Source organism: Balaenoptera borealis (assembly GCF_965194805.1).
Source record: "Balaenoptera borealis genome assembly, chromosome: 15".
NCBI classification, from domain to species: Eukaryota; Metazoa; Chordata; class Mammalia; order Artiodactyla; family Balaenopteridae; genus Balaenoptera; species Balaenoptera borealis.
This window is the reverse complement of record NC_138871.1, coordinates 2,195,198-2,212,497: the sequence shown is the minus strand read 5'-3', so window position 1 is coordinate 2,212,497 and position 17,300 is coordinate 2,195,198. Positions and strand designations below refer to the sequence as shown.

Below are 17,300 nucleotides of genomic sequence, written 5' to 3'. Positions count from 1 at the left end.
GTGTCTTTCTTCCTTTCTGTCTGTCTTTCCTTCTGTCTGTCGTTTTCAACAAAAGGGGTTTTATTCTAGTGTGTTTTTGTGTTGAAGGTTTATTTTGGTCAGCATGCTTTTTATTAGTGGTGTAGTTACCTGGGCAACAGTGAAATCCTGCAGACACTTCATAAAGAACGCGGGTGACCCTTTTAAAATGTCTTATGTAATTAGACTGTCTAGTGATGGCGTTCAGATGTATACACACACACACACATATGTATATATGCTGATTCTGAAAACTACGGTTTGGGTTAGTGGAAAGAGCTTAAGACAAAGGCCTATCAGGACTTTTGGAGGATGGGGGACTATTGTATTTAAGAGGCTAACATCAACTATATACACAAAAGCTTACAAACCATCAGAACTGGTGTTACTGATGTCATTCCTCTCTGCTAGAATTCTGAGGCGGCAACTATAAAATTTAAGTCCATATTAAGATTTGCGTTATGACTTCCTTGTCATGGTATTTCAGATAAGCTTTAATACATTTTTGGTACCACACCATTGATTTTGGATAATTCTCATGTCCACTCCCATGTGCTGATCTCACAGCTACAGGTTGGAGCTGGGGACCCTCGTCACGGAAGAGGACACAGAGGCGCAGGACCACCGGGATGTGTGGGGGCTGAGCCGGGCCTGGGACCCACGGCCTTGTGCCACTCTGGTCCCGGTGCGCGTGGCTGACCCACTGTGGGCAGTTTTGTTCTCCGTCCTGGAAGGCTTGTCTCTCTCAGGCTGTCCACAGAGTTAGAAACTCGTGCTTTTTCTGCCCCGTTTTCTTTCTTTCTTTTTTTTTTTTTAAGGAGGAACTTAATTAATTAATTACTTAATTTGTTTTTGGCTGTGTTGGGTCTTCGCTTCTGCGCGAGGGCTTTCTCTAGTTGCGGAGAGCGGGGGCCACTCTTCATCGCGGTGCACGGGCCTCTCACCATCGCGGCCTCTTTTGTTGCGGAGCACAGGCTCCAGACGCGCAGGCTCAGTAGTTGTGGCTCACGGGCTTAGTTGCTCCGCGGCATGTGGGATCTTCCCAGACCAGGGCTCGAACCCGTGTCCCCTGCATTGGCAGGCAGATTCTCAACCACTACGCCACCAGGGAAGCCCCTGCCCCGTTTTCATTAATCAACGTCTGATCCACAGCTACAATCAACTGATAACCAGTGTTATCGTTTAAAATCGATTCCAGCCCATTGCGGAAGAATTTGATGGCTTCCTTTTCAGGACAGCTTTATCTTGAGTAAGAGTCCTAATTTCGGCGGGACCTCCTGACATGTGGAACCCCGCATCTGGCCGTCAGCACTGAGGCCTGGCGGGGCCGCTGCGCGAGGGGTGATGAGAGGTGGGTGTGTCCTCTCCCTGGAAGCCCAGGTGTCAGATCCAGAAGCGTTTTCTAAGCGGCCTGGTGTCCGTCCACACGAGGCAGGAACCAGGGTTCATCTTCAGCCAGGTCATTCACGGAGACTTTTGTGTAGCTCTGTTGCGTGTCTGAAACCAGCATTCTCCCACTCGAATCAAGTTTTCCACCAAGTCGTTGAGTAGATGTGAAATACAGCCAGTTCTGCGGGAGGTCAGCGAGGCCATGCTGGCCCAGGTGGGCCTGCTCAGGGGGCGATCCTGGTGTTCATTCTGAGCTGGGCGACCACCTGGGCCACCGAGGGGTCTGGTCTGGAGAGTGGTGTCCCATTGGGATGGGGAAGAGGCCGAAGAAAGGGCCTATAATAATCATGGCTTGTTTTTTCTTTTTAATAAAAGAAAAAAGACATTTGCCTTTAGCTGTGTCTGCAGATCAGGGGTCTGGGTGGTTCCCTGGGTGTGTTTTGCATAAAGTATGAGGTTCAGTCATGATGGTCACCTGCTGTAACCTGGGAATCTTCAGCTTGTGTGCAGTGTTCAACAGTCAGATAATGTTACTCAGTCATTTTTTTTTCTGCATTGACATCTAAGAGAATCAGTACCTTTGTTTTTATTTATTTATATAATTTATTAAAAAAAATTTTTGTTGAGGTATAGTTGATTTACAATGTTGTGTTAATTTCTGCTGTACAGCAAAGTGACACAGTTATACATATACATACGTTCTTTTTTTATATTCTTTTCCATTCTGGTTTACCCCAGGACATTGAATATCGTTCCCCGTGCTGTACAGTAGGACCTTGTTGTTTATCCATCCTATGGAGAATAGTTTACATCTAGTAACCCCAAACTCCCAGTCCCATCCCTTCCCCACCTCCCCTCCCCCTTTCTCAAATGAAGGTGGTGTGTGTGGTCGTGGGCTTGAGTCTTGGAAGCCATGTGATGCTGTCCCTCCCTGATTTGGGTGGCTGAAGCAGGGCCCCCCAGCGTGGCAGACACTCCAGACAGGTGGTGGCGACGGATGACCTTTGCCCGAGTCTCCAGGTTCTGGCCCTTTAGTGGTGATCTTCGTGGGGAGAAAGAGGGCTTTGCAGTCAGACAGGCCTGGGCTCGAATCCTGGCTGTGGCCTGAGGGTCTGGTGCTTTCGTTCCTGAGCTGATGGTCAGGTGTGTCTCCCAGGGTTGCCATGAAGGTGGACGACGCTTTGGTGAAGGTGGAGCCGCCAGGGCTGTGTCCTCTGGGACGTGTCCAGGCGCTTCTCCCCAGCCTGCTCCTCTGTTTCTGCGAGTCAGGAGGAGGGAGGCTGGTCTCTGCAGGGAGCCTTTTGGGGGTTCTAGTCCCCTGGGCAGTTTGGCCAGTTGGGAAGTGGGCAGGGCAGCGTGTCCAGTGACCTTGGGCCTCAGCAGAAGGGCACGGGCCTCTCATTAACCCTGAAGACTCCAGTGCAGGGAAGCCCGTTAGTGATGGACGCCAACACTGGACGGCCACACGCACGGAGGTTCGGAGGAGACCGCCCAGACTCTCCAGAACACCAGCTGGGGCAGGCACCCTGTGGCACTGGGAGTTCAGGCTGGGCTGGGACGGCTGGCTCGGGCGTCCAGAAGCCAGGCCCGCGGGGGCAGACGGTGCTCCTGGGGGGACAGCCACCCCGGGCACCCTCGCCGGTGTGGGCGCTCAGCCGAACGCCCCCTGAGGCTGTGGAGAGCCCCAGGTCGGGCCTGGGCTTTCCAAAACATAGTTGAGAAAAAGAAAACCTCATTGTTGCAGGGAATTCAGATAATCGCGTGGATTTTGCATTGGTAAAGTGATTGGGGTCCAGATCAATGTGGAGAACGAGGTGCGTTTGGTATTCGTGTTAATTCCTTTCCACTCCTTCCTCCTCCTCTCTTATTTCTGTGGGGAGATGCAGGTGATGCTCGTGGAGAAATATCTTTGAAGACGAGCGTGCACCGTTCCATGTGTCCCCTCCCGCCTGAGCGGGCTGTGCGACGTCCTTGAGTGACCTCTTGGGTGAGGGCCTCCGCGGTCCCAGTGACCTTGAACCTGGCAGCGTTCGCAGTCGGAGGTGGTTTTCTGCACAAAAGTGTACGCTTTCCTGATGGATTTGATCACAGGTTGTAATGAAGACCTGATCTGAAATGCTCATCCTTAACAGAGGTTTTGAATAAGCCCGTAACCCACGTTAAGCACGGTAGTGGGAACACTGCATGTAGACCCAGCAAGAGAGCGGTTTTGGCCTCTGTGTTCATTTCTGTCCAAGGTGTGTGCTTCGTTCATTGACGCTTCGTCAGTGAAACGCTTTTCTCTAGGAAAACGCTGCCCCTTCATCTCCCACAGTCAGTCCCCAGGTGGCCAGGGCATCTTTACGTGAACTTGAAGCAGAGCCTCTGGTTGGGGCTTCTCCGTTCGCTCAGATCCTGCACCTTGGTCTGGCTTTTCCGCCACACCGAGTGTCAGAGGACCGGGCTTCCAGAGCCAGGCCATCGTGCTTTTGCACTGGGCGGGTAAATTCTCCGGCACTAAGTTTGCTACTGGTGCGGTGGGTTTAGAGCTTTGGAGGCCTGCATTCCTCACTCTAAAGCCTACTAAGGAGAGCCTTTCAGCTCTCTGAGATCGTTAAGCCCCGTGTAATTAAAGTGGGTGTTAATATCTAAGCCGGGTGGTTATTGGGAGGGTTAAATAACACCCCCCGTGAGAGCATTGTGCACGCGGAGAGCAACCCAGACAGCCCTCAGAGGCCCACGGGCATTGGCTTGGGGAGATCTGACTCAGGCATGTTCACTTTTCAATGAAAAATTTAAAACTACAACTTAAGTCCAGAAGGACCCATGAAAATACTAATACAGCGCTGGTGCTTGCAGGCGCAGCTGTGTTTAGCTGGTGACTTTCTCCAGTAAACGGCACGTGTAAGGCCCACAGTGGGAAACCAGAATCCTTGGTCAGGACCCCCAAGTCCAGATACCAGAACGTCTATTTCTGCAGAACCTGTCGCGTTACTGTAAACGCTTGGCAGGGAGAAGGGCGCCGTCATCCTGTTGTATGTCTAACATCTTGTCCCGATCTCGTATCCCCGCTGTGTTTGCCCAGTGCCTTGTCCTGTGTTAAATCGTACGTTTGAAAAGAATCATGCAAGCCCTTAAAATAATGCCAGAGAATGCATAAAGAGGAATTCATTTTTTAATCAAAATTTATGAACTTGCCTTATAACATTTTTATGAGAGCCCTACTTGAATTATCCTTTTCTATTTGACTAAAATAGAATTCGACTTTTCTGTGGGGTATTTAACGTTTTGGGTCATCATCATGCTGGGGATGAATTAATAGATCTTGTCTGAGTGAACTGTCAGGACGGATCCCTTCTGGGTCTGAAGCGTAATTAAAGATGACAGTGAACCCCTTCGGAGGTCCACAGAGCCTCAGGGTCCCCTGAAATGATAGGTTGGGACTGAAAATAGTTACCCAGTTGTGGTGGTCATGAGGTGACAGCAAGCTCCACGGCCAGGAGGGAGGGGACTGCGGGTCCCCTCTGTCAGCTCCTCGGCTTGACTTCCTTGTAGTTTCGGGATGCTGTCCTCAGATTCCTGCAGGGATTTTTAAAATTTTTATTGGAGTAGAGTTGATTTACAATGTTGTGTTAGTTTCAGGTGTACAGCAAAGTGAATCAGTTATACACATACAATATATCTATTCTTTTTCAGATTCTTTTCCCATAGAGGTCATAACAGAGTATTGAACAGAGTTCCCTGTGCTATACAGTAGGTCCTTGTTAGGTATCTATTTTATACAGAGTAGTGTGTGTACGTTCACCCCAATAAGCACAAAGCTGTGGGTTGGGGGGAAGGGGTGCATCTCTCTCAGTGAACGGCCAGTGCAGGAGATGGAGTCTCTAAATGATAGCCACGCTCTGTAATTCTTCTCCCTAATTAGGCTCCCAGACAGGCTTTTTGAATTTCTACTTGGCAACCGCTCTTTTCTTTTCGGCAGTCTCTGAGGCCATGGGCAGGGGCATTGGGGCGAGGGGGCTGGAAGACACCTGGGAGCTTAGGTCCCTCGGCTATGGCCAGGGGTCCCCAACCCTCCCAGCCTCTGCCTCCGAGCCGGCCCGGGGCCTGGAAGGTGGAGCAGGGTGAGGGCGTTTCTGATTGGGTTGAGGTCAGTAAATATAAAGCACCTGTTTTCTGGGGTCTATTAAAAATAATGGTTTCAGGCAAATAAGTAATCAGTTATTTCTCAAGCAGTGACTTAAAATCAAACAAGCAAGCGGTCCTAATAGACAGTTCTTTCTGTTTCTTTTCAGATTTCCTATGTTCCTTTTCTACGAGTGATTTCCCGGATCACCATTCTCCGCTGAGGTTTGAGTTGGATTTGAGAATTTGGAGAATTCCTGCAGCTTGCTGACTTCGGGGGCGCTGGTAGTTGAAGAATTCACTCGTTGAGGAGCTCCGTGTCGTGCGTCCTCTCTCCTAACTGAGTGCCGAAGGTGAGTGCGGCTTCCTGCCTAAAACAGACGGGAGGACTTGCTGCTTTTGCCTCAGATGCTCGCTCTGCATTAGTAGAATGGCAATAAAGGTAGCTCTGATTTGTTGAGCCTTGTAAAATGTAAGTTTGCAACGGATCTGGTTCAAAAATCAGACTCACCATTCCTTCTTTGGCATGTGGTGGCATCAGGTAGCTAGGAAGCAGGACAGTGGGCACATCCAACCTGTGAGCCACCCCAGCGCCTCTGCTTCTGGACCAGACAGGTAGTCTTGGGTCTGGAGGAGCTGGGCCTCCTGTGTGCCGCCTGGGCCAGTGGCGGGTCGGGGGGAGGTCCAGGATATATAGGAGCTGTCTTCAGGGTGAGCTCCGTCTAGTGAAGGCTTCTTTCCAATTTGGATGCTGGGAAGATAAGTCTGCATCAAAACATGCAAATAGATAAGGATTCTGAGGAAGGGTTTGTATGAGAAATCCGCTCGTGCGTTAAAATAAGATCGTGCCTGTGATACAGCATGTGGATTGAGATCATAGCAGACGCTGGACAAAAGCACGTGTTGTAACAGACATTTCTCAGCCCTAACAAAGGGTTTGGGACATTTGATTTAGATTATAAGAGATGCTGTCTAATGGTTCAGTTCATCTGGGGTCCCAGCTCTGTCTGGGCAGTAGAAGTGCTTTATGAGAAGGTCCAATTTCACCTCCAGAGTGTTGCCCCGAAGTGTAGGGGTAACACCCAATTTATGAGCTTTCCTTCAAAACCTTATTTTGCTTCTATTATTCACAAATTGCTTTGAACTATCCTTTTTCTTTTTTAAAATTTTTATTTTACATTGGAGTGTAATTGATTTACAATGTTGTGTTAGTTTGAGGTGTACAGCAAAGTGATTCAGTCATATATATATGACTGAATATATACACACACACACTCACACATACATATACCCACCTTTCCCCTTTGGTAACCATAAGTTTGGCTCTAAACTATTCTTGAACGTATAACTTTGGACCATAAAATCTCTTGGTTTGATTGCTGTAGATTTATTAGTTTAATATAAGTTAGAATTTTCCTTCATTTGGTCTAAAACTACTACTAAAATTTTTGTAAGTCAGGTTTTTCTCCTCAACCACTTTTTTTTTTTTTTTGGATCCAGCTTGATTTCAATTACGTTCCCCTTTGATGTGTGGTGAGCACAGGGCATGGAATCAATATGTAGTGTTTCATAGGGTAAGATGATGAATTCTCCTTTATGATTTCCTTGGAGCAAACGACAGTCTCCCACCTGTTTAAAGAGGGGAGGCGTCCATTATGATTTCCAGGTCTGGGTCCTGGTTTGGAATTGAGAGCCTAGAGCTCATCTCAGCAGCTGATCCAAGCCCTCCCCCTTACTGTGTCCCCGTAAGTGACCCTGAGGTCCCCCTTCCCCCAGGACATTGCTGGTTTTCAGTGGCTTTACGTCCCCCCAGGCGCTGGTCGGACCCTCCAAGGTTTCTCTTCCAGACCTTATACGGGTAGAACGCCTTTGGGTGTTTCATGTCTAATCCTGGGAGGTTTCTATTACATAAAAAAGTCTTGGCTATGACCATTCAACGTTTTCAATAGCCATTGAAGTGGAACCTTTTAAAACTTGGTCATTTATAAATGCAGTCATGTATTAATCAGTTTGTCAGATTTCATGGGAATATAAGCTAGGAATTAGCGCAGATCCTGGAATCTGGTCATCAGAATTCTTTAGTGATTCATCAGTCACGGAGTCTTACACGACTTCTTTAGAAGGTCTTGGTCATGGGTGACATTAATAGACTCTCAGTGACTGTCAGGGTCCTCTTCCAGAAAGTGGTGAGTCGGGGAAGTCACACACTTAATTGGGGCAGTATATTCTGCACAGGTGCCCAGGAGAAGTCTGTTACCATCACACAAACAAGAGTCGATGCCTGGGTACCACTAGATGGACAGTCATACATAGATTATCACGTGGATATACTTACAAAAATATTTATATGCACGTAATTTTAAATAATTACTCCTATAAGTTTATGAGAGCCACACCAAAGCCCTGATTTACTTATTAAAAATTACTTTCGTGGTTTTGAAAACTGTCCAGTGGGAAAACCACTAGGGCTGTCCATTCGTGTAATAAATATTGACTGTGAGCACAGCTGGATTCTGGGCTGTTTTTCCTGCAGTGACTGTTTTAGCAGCTACAAAAATAGATGAAATACAGTTCCGGACTCTCTTTCTCGTGGCCTTGTGGGATGGGGTGCGACCCTGACAGCTCTGGGGCTCTGGTGACAGCTGCAGTCAGGCTCTTAGAGCAAGTTTCAGGTGCCCGAGGCAGGGTAAACTGAGTGAGTTTTAAAGAAGGGGGGAGTGGAACTGAGGCGTCATGGATCCCGTGGCACAGGGCAGGCTGGGTGGCTTAGCGGGTAAGCGGTCTCCACGTCGTTTAAGCAGTAACGGGTGGGAACACGCATGTGCTGCTGGGTCAGGGGTCTTGGATGTGCCCGCAGGAAAAGTGACGGCTTGGTCAGCCTGTCACTTGCCCTGTCCTGGAAAGAAAGGAGAGCAGTGCCGACCTGGTAGAGTGCTACGTGAGGGGTCAGCCTCGGAAGCGTTTCCCCGCTGCCGGGCACCCCAAGTTGGTGCCGTCTCAGCCCACCTACCCCTGGGGCTGGGCCGAGGGGAGCGGTCTTGGGGAGGGATGTCTGAGCTGCATCTCAGGGTGAGCTGAGGGGGTCCCTGAGCCCCCTGTGTCCAGGGGCTGCATTTCCCTGCCCTGTATTGTCTCCCAGCTCAGTCCTCCCTGCCCTCCCCAATGTCCCACCACACACACACACACACACACACACACACACACACACACACACACACACACACACACACACACACACACATATTGAAGTTACGGACTTCAGAACTCCCTGGCTTGACTTTGCCTGCTGCAGGGGGAGTGGAGCTCATGGGAGGAGCGTGGCCACACACCCCTTCCTTTTCCACTGGAATGAACTTGACAATGTATAGTCTGCGCCCAATTCTTCCCTGGATAACTGAACACTGAGTGTGATTCACTGTTGTGGGAAGCTGGCTGGTGTTTCCTGGGGATGGAGGATGTGAACAGCATCATATGCTGTACAGAAGATTGTTTATCTTTTGAAAATCTACTTGGAGGCTTTTTCGGAAGAGAAGCCTGGTGAGTGGAAGGACGTGGGCGTTATGGGGGGAAGACGGTGCGTAGGGGACAAGACTTACGGGTAGAGGAAAGTAATCGAGACCTGGATTTCAGACTGTGTCGGATGCTGATGTGAATACCCAAAACGTAAATGTGAGCGTAGGCATCATTTTCTCTTTTTTTGAGCTTTATTGAGGGATAATTGACAAATAAAATTGTAAGATATTTAAAGCGTACATTGTGCTGATTTGATACACGTATGCATTGTGAAAGGGTCCCCCCATCTAGTTAATTAGCACACCCATCGCTTCACATATTTATCCTTTTCTAAAAATGAGAACAGTTCGGTTCTCCTCTCTTAGCAAATCTGAATTATTTAGTAGTGTTATCAACTGTAGTCACCACGTTTTACATTAGATCCTCAGATCTTATTCGTCTTAGAGCTGAAATCTTTTTACCAGCCTCTCCCTGTTTCCTCCACCCCCCCAGCCCGTAGCAGCCACTTTTTTACTCCCTGTTTCTGGGACTTAGACTTCTAAAAAAATTCCAGATGTAAATGCTACTGTGCATTGTCTGTCTCTCTCTGTCTGGTTTATTTCACTTAGCCTAATGCCCTCAAGGTCTGTCCATGTTGTCACAATGGCAGAATTTCCTTCCTTTTTCTGGTTGAACAGTATTCCTGCGCTATGTATGTGTGCTTACATGCATATACGTACCTATGTATCGCATCTTCTTTTTTTTTTTTTTGAAGAAATTCACGTTCTTTTATTTATTTATTTATTTATTTTTGGCTGTGTTGGGTCTTCGTTTCTGTGCGAGGGCTTTCTCTAGTTGCGGCGAGCGGGGGCCACTCTTCATCGCGGTGCGCGGGCCTCTCACCGTCGCGGCCTCTCTTGTTGCGGAGCACAGGCTCCAGACGTATCGCATCTTCTTTATCCATTCATCCATTGATGGACACTTAGGTTGTTTCCATATCTTGGCTTTCATGGCTAATGCTGTAGTGAACATGGGGGTACAGATACCGCTTCCAGATCCTGTTTTCATTTCCTTTTTATAGATACCCAGAAGTAGGATTATTGGATCACATGAGAGTTCTGTTTTTAATTTTTTTGAGGAACCTCCGTACTGTTCTCCATAGTGGCTGCACCAATTTGCATTCCCACCAACAGTGCGAGAGTGTTCTCTTTTCTCCACACCCTCATCAGACCTTGTTATCTCCTGTCCCTTTGATGATGGCCACTCTGACAGGTGTGAGGTGATATATGATTGTGGTTTTGATTTGCATTTCCCTGATGATCAGTGATGTTGAGCACCTTTTCATGTGCCTGTTGGCCATCTGCACATCTCTGCAAAAATGTCCTCTACGTATTTTTTTTTTTTTTTTTTTTGAAATTCACGTTCTTTTATTTATTTATTTATTTATTTATGACTGTGTTGAGTCTTCGTTTCTGTGCAAGGGCTTTCTCTAGTTGCGGCAAGTGGGGACTACTCTTCATCGCGGTGCGCGGGCCTCTCACCATCGCGGCCTCTCTTGTTGCGGAGCACAGGCTCCAGACGCGCAGGCTCAGTAATTGTGGCTCACGGGCCCAGTTGCTCCATGGCATGTGGGATCTTCCCAGACCAGGGCTCGAACCCGTGTCCCCTGCATTGGCAGGCAGATTCTCAACCACTGCGCCACCAGGGAAGCCCTCCTCTACGTATTTTTTAATCTGATTGTCTTTTTGCTGTTGAGTTGTATGAGTTCTTTATATATTTTGGATATTAACCTCTTATCAAGTATATGATTTACAAATATTTTCTCCCAATTCGTTGGTTGCCTTTTCACTCTGTTGATGGTTTCCTTTGCTGTGCAGACGCTTGTTACTTATTTTTGCCTTTGCTTTTGGTGTCAAATCCAAAACATCATCACGAGAGAGTTGTCAAGGAGCTTACCCCCTATGTTTTCTTTTTAGGAGTTTTATGCTTTCAGGTCTTATGTTCAAGTCTTTAATCCATTTTGAGTTGATTTTTGTGTATGGTGTAAGATAGTGGTCCAGTTTCCTTCTTTTGCATGTGGCTGTCCAGTTTTTCCAACACCATTTATTGAACAGACTGACCTTCCCCATTGTATGTTCTTGGCACCTATGTTGTAAACTAAGTGCCCACATTAGGCCAATTAAGTGACCTTATTTCTGTGTTCTTTATTCTATTCTATTGATCTCAAGGTCTGTTTTTATGTCAATACCATACTGTTTTGATTACTATAGTTTTGACTATACAGTTGACCCTTGAACAACTTGGGTTTGAACGGTGGGGGTCCACTTTTACTCCAATTTTTTTCAATAGTAAATACGACAGTGCTGCACTTTCCATGGTTGGTTGAATCCATGGATGTGGAACTGCAAATGCAGCAGAACTGTGGATCCAGAGGGCCAACTATAAGCTCTAAGTGGATTTTTGATTGCCCTTAACCCCTGCATTGTTCAAGGGTCAATGGCAGTTTGAAATCAGGGAGCATGATGTCTCCAGCTTTGTTCTTCTTTCTCAAGATTACTTTGACTATTCAGGGTCTTTTGTGGTTCCATACAAATTTTGAGATAGTTTTTTCTATTTCTGAGACAAATGCCTTTGGAATTTTGACAGGGATTGCATTGAGTCTGTAGATTTCTTTGGATAGAATGGACATTTTAACAATGTTAATTCTTACAATCCACGAGCATGGAAAATCTTTCCATTTATTTGTGTTTTCTTCAGCTTCTTTTTATCAGTGTCTTATCGTTTTCAGTATACAAGTCTTTCACCCTCTTGGTTAAATTTATTTCTAGGTATTTTATTCTTTTTGATACAGTTGTAAATGGGATTGTTTTCTTAGTTTCTCTTTCTGATAGTTCATTGTTAGTGTATAGACACAACTGATTTTTGTATCTTTCAACTTTACTTAATTCATTTGTTCTCACAGTTTTTTGGTGGAGTCTTTAGAGTTTTCTTTAGGGTTTTTGATATTATGATGCATAATATCATGTCATCTGCAAATATAGACTGTTTTACTTCTTCCTTTTTGATTTGGGTCCCTGTTACTTCTTTTTCTTGTCTGATTGCTGTGGCTAGAACTTCCAATACTGTGTTCAATAAGTGACAAGAGTGGGGATCCTTGTCTTGTTCCTGCTCTTAGAAGAAATGCTTTCAGCTTTTCACTGTTGAATATGTTGTTCACTGTGGGCTTGTCATATATGACCTTTATTATGGTGAGGTATGTTCCCTCTATACCCACTTTGTTGAGTTTTTATCATAAATGAGTATTTGTCAAATGCTTTTTATGCACCTATTGAGATAATCATATGTTTTTTGTCCTTCGTTGTGTTAATGTGCTGTATCATGTAGATTGATCTGCAGGTATTGAACTATCCTTGCGTCCCTGGGGTAAATCCCTCTTGATCATGGTATATGATCTTTTAATGTGCTGTTGAATTCAGATTCCTAGTATTTTGTTCAGAATTTTTTGCATCTATGTTCATCAGGGGTATTGGGCTGTAGTTTTCTTTTCTTTTAGTGTTCTTGGTTTTGGTATCAGGGTGATGCTGACCTCTTTTTTTTTTAATTATTTATTTATTTTTGGCTGCGTTGGATCTTTGTTGCTGTGCGTGGGCTTTCTCTAGTTCTGGCGAGTGAGGGCTACTCTTCATTGCAGTGCATGGGCTTCTCATTTAGGTGGCTTCTCTTTGTGGTGGAGCACGGGCTCTAAGCATGCAGCTTCAGTAGTTGTGGCACACGGGCTCAGTAGTTGTGGCTTGCAGGCTCTAGAGCACAGGCTCAGTAGTTGTGGCACACGGGCATGGTTGCTCTGTGGCATGTGGGATATTCCCGGACCAGGGCTCAAACCCATGTCCCCTGCATTGGCAGGCAGATTCTTAACCACTGTGCCACCAGGGAAGCTGATGCTGACCTCTTAAAATGAGTTTGGAAGTGTTCTCTCCTCATTTTTTGGGAATAGTTTGAGAAGGATTGGTATTAATTCTTCAATTGTTTGATAGAATTCACCAGTGAAGCCATATGGTCCTGAACTTTTGTTTGTTGGGAGGTTTTTGATTATTGAGTCAACCTGCTAATAACTGGTATGTTCAGATTTTTTATTTCTTCATTATTCAGTCTTGATAGGTTTGATGTTTCTAGGAATTTATCCGCTTCTGGTATGTCCAATTTGTTGGCGTATAATCGTTCATAGTAATCTCTCATGATCCTTTTTATGTCTGTGGTATCAGACGTAATGTCTCCTCTTTTTTTTTTTTTTCCTGATTTTGTTTGTTTGAGTCCTCTCTTTTTTCCTAGGTGAGTCTAGCTAAAGGTTTGTCTATTTTCTTTATCTTTTGAAAAAAAACAGCTCATAGTTTTATCAATCTTTTCTATGATCTTTTTAGAGTCTATTTCATTTATTTCTATACTTCCTTCTACTAACTTTGGGCTTCATTTGTTCTTTTTCTAGTTCCTTGAGGTGTAAAGTTGGTTGTTTATTTGGGATCTTTGTTTTTTCTTAATGTGGGTTTTTATCACTCTGAACTTCTCTCTCTTAGAACTGCTTTTAATGCATCCCATGAGGTTTGGTCTATTGTATTTCCATTTTCACTTGTCTCAAGGTTTTTTTTTTTAATTGAAGTATAGTTGATTTACAATATTATATTAGTTTCAGGTATACAACATAGTGAGTCAATATTTTTATACATTATACTCCATTTAAATTTATTACAAAATAATGGCTATGTTTTCCTGTGCTGTGCAATATATCCTTGTTGCTTAAACGTAGTTGTTTGTACCTCTTAATGTCTCAAGATGTTTTTTGATTTCTTCTTTGACCCATTGGTTGTTCAGTAACATGCTATTTAATTTCCACATATTTGTGAATTTTCCAGTTTTCTTCTTGTAACTGATTTCTAGTTTTACACCATTGTGATGGGAAAAGATGCTTGATGTGATTTCAGTCTTCTTAAATTTATTAATACTTGTTTGTGGCCTAACATGTGATATCCTGGAGAATGTTCCATGTGTGCCTTAGAAAAAATATGTATTCCGCTGCTGTTGGATGGACTGTTTTGTCATTGTCTGTTAAGTCCATCTGGTCTAGTGTGTAGTTTAAGTACAAATTTCCTCATTGATTTTCTGTCTGGATGATCTATCCATTGTTGAAAGTGGTATATTGAAGTGCCCTACTATTATTGTATTGCTGTCTATTTCTCCCTTTAGGTCTGTTGATATTTGCTTTATATATTTAGGTGCTCTTATTTTGGGTGCATAAATATTTATAACTATTATTTCCTCTTGTTGGGTCAACTCCTTTATCATTATATGATTCCCTCCTTTGTCTCTTAGTACACTCTTTGGCTTAAAGTCTATTTTGTCTGATATAAGAATAAGCTACCCTGGGTTTCTTTTGGTTTCCATTTGCATGGGCTATCTTTCCATACCCTCACTTTCAGTCTGTGTGTGTCCTTAAAGGTGAAGTGAGTCTCTTGTAGGCAGCATATAGATGGGTCTTGTTTTTTATTCATTCAGCCACTCTGTGTATTTTTTTAAATTAATTAATTTATTTTTGGCTGTGTTGGGTCTTCGTTTCTGTGTGAGGGCTTTCTCTAGTTGCGGCAAGCGGGGGCCACTCTTCATCGCGGTGCGTGGGCCTCTCACTATCGCGGCCTCTCTTGTTGCAGAGCACAGGCTCCAGACGCGCAGGCTCAGTAGTTGTGGCTCACGGGCCTAGTTGCTCCGCGGCATGTGGGATCTTCCCAGACCAGGGCTCGAACCCGTGTCCCCTGCATTGGCAGGCAGATTCTCAACCACTGCGCCACCAGGGAAGCCCCACTCTGTGTATTTTGATTGAAGAATTTTGTCTATTTACATTTAAAGTAATTATTGATAGGTATGTACTTCCCTTTTTAAAATTGTTTTCTTACTGTTTTTATATTCTTTTGTTTCTTTTTCACCGCTTTGTCTCTTTTCTTTGTGATTTGCTGATTTTTTTGGAGTGGTATGCTTAAATATCTTTCTCTTTCTCTTTTGTGTCTCTGTTATAGGTTTCTACTTTGTGGTTACCATGAGGCTTACATAAAACATCTTATAATAGTATGTTTTAAGCTGATAACAATTTTAAGTCTGTACGCATCATTTTCCATTCTACTGTAGAAGCAGCAGTGGTTTGTTGAATTGTGCATCCAGCAGGAGAAAATAAGTTAAGCATGTCTGTCACTTTCATGTTTGTAAGAATGCTATCCCGTCATATTTCTTTTAGTAAAGGAAATTTTTATTACTTGCCTTCATATCAGCCTCAATTTTTATAACAACAGTTTCCCAAGGTTCATATACTAAGTAAAGTTGACTTAAATTTACTCCTGTCTTTTACCATATCCCAGCTTTTTGGTATTTTGGACATTGCCGGTCACTCACTTTGCACCCACAGAGATTCTTTAGAAAGACTTTTCACATGCAAGACCCATTTCTCTGTCATTAAGTTTTTAGGGTCACAGCTGTTGCTGGGAGGCTAGATACCTGAAAGTACCTTGTTGAGTTTCTGCCAAAATAGAAGGGACCATCCTATCCCCTTACCACGACTCCCGATTCACTGGGACCCCTGAGGCACCTGGGGTAGGGCCTCTGCAGCTGGACTAGTTGAGTCTTTCTAGGGGCTACTGAATGTCTAGGGATGGCCGTAGACTTTGATGTTGCAGTCGATATAGTGGTTAGATCTGTAATAATTGATTAAATAGTTGACCAATAGGTATTGAGCGTTGCTGAAAAAAAATATTGCTGTGTTGATTCTACCACAGTTAAGCTGCTGGTGAGTCAGTGGGAGCACCTGTAATGTACCGGGCACTTGCCAGGTACTTGGCCCCCCCATGTCTCCTGCAGGATATTATCTGGGGCTGGAATGCAGATCTTTTTACCCCCATTTCATAGGCAGAGACACTGAGCCTCAGGGGAGCGAAGAGGGTTGCCCAGGGTCACAGAGTGGAACCCACAAGCAGCGTGTTCCGTTCTGGCCCCGAGCTGCTGCTTCCAAGCCCGCGTTCCGTCTGCCCCCCGGCTCTGACCTTCCGTGGCAATGACACGGCAGCGACCTGTTATCTGCGTGCTTACCTTGAACCTGGGACCCCTTGATGCTCTGAGAGATGAAACAACCTGGCCAAAACCCTGTGCTCGTAGGGCAGAGTGGGCTGTGAACCCACATCTTCCTGACCCAAAGCCTTTCATTCTTACTTGACCGTGAATTTTATTTATTTATTTTCCGTAGCAAAATCTCGAGCAACCGAGGAGGGTTTGGAAGCGAGCCCCTTTTGGAAACCTAAAGATGGGAGGAGGGAGGAAGGCTTTGGGAGGGGTTGGGGGGTAGGAGACAGGACCTGAATCTTCCAAAGGCCTCGGTACCTCCTGAAGACCGCAGGGCCAGCTCAGCAGCTCAAGGCCCAGCTGAGGCCAGCTCGGCAGGCCTGGGACCTGCACCTGTGATCTTCCCAGATGTTGCCGTGTATTTGTGACTCCCAACTGACCTCTGAGAGGGAAGTCATCTGTGGAGGCTGAAGGACCTCCTACACTTCCTGTGTGTGGGGTCATCCCTGGGGTCCCCTGCTCTTCCCACGGCACCTGTGTCCAGAGCGAAGCTGCATAAAGTCGAGATTTACCGTTTCTTTACGTGGCAGTGAAATCATCCTTTTCTGATGGTTGAGGTGACGGTCAAAGTTTAGCCAAGCATTTCTCTTTTCTGTCACAGCCGACATGCCCCAACGGTGTGGCTTCCTCGAAGGCTGGACACAAATTAAAAACACAAAAAGCGAATCCTTCCCCGCACCCCAGTTCTTTTGCTTAGGACAGATTGTAGAACTGAATTCATTAACTTTGCAGTCATTTCTCCACTATTCTCTGAATTGTACCTTACAGTTTACAAAGGCATTTTCATATAGATTCTTTCTGAGATCAGGTGATGTGGCTATGTCCCCCCAACCCCCATTTTATAAAAATTGGAAAAGAGCCAGGAGAGATTGCTTTACTTGCCAAGACGGCCCGGCAGATGGTGACCCGTGACTCACGGCTGCACCGGGGCTGCAGGGTGCTGACCGCACACGCGCTGTTTGCTCTCAGAGTCCCTGGACCAGGCGTGTAGACGATGCAGATGTGAGAGAGCGATTCTTAAAAACAAGCCACACCGGCCACACGGAGCTTTAAATAAAGCACTGCTGCGCTTGAGGTTCCCAAAGTAGGAGAGGTGAAGTGTTTTCCTTGGCCTCCTTCCTCCAGAAAAGCAAAACACATTCCTG

At 45.5% G+C, this 17,300-nt stretch overlaps 1 protein-coding gene across 5 annotated transcripts in view; it reads left to right on the top strand.

Annotated features, from left to right (window-relative positions):
• The window catches only part of NCK2 (NCK adaptor protein 2), a 139,407-nt gene that overhangs the window by 59,892 nt on the left and 62,215 nt on the right, over positions 1–17,300 (top strand). For all 5 annotated transcript variants that reach the window (XM_082357469.1, XM_082357468.1, XM_082357465.1 and 2 more), the window contains one exon: positions 5,682–5,864. The gene's annotated coding sequence lies outside the window, so the exon portion shown is untranslated. The remainder of the gene's footprint in view (positions 1–5,681; positions 5,865–17,300) is intronic.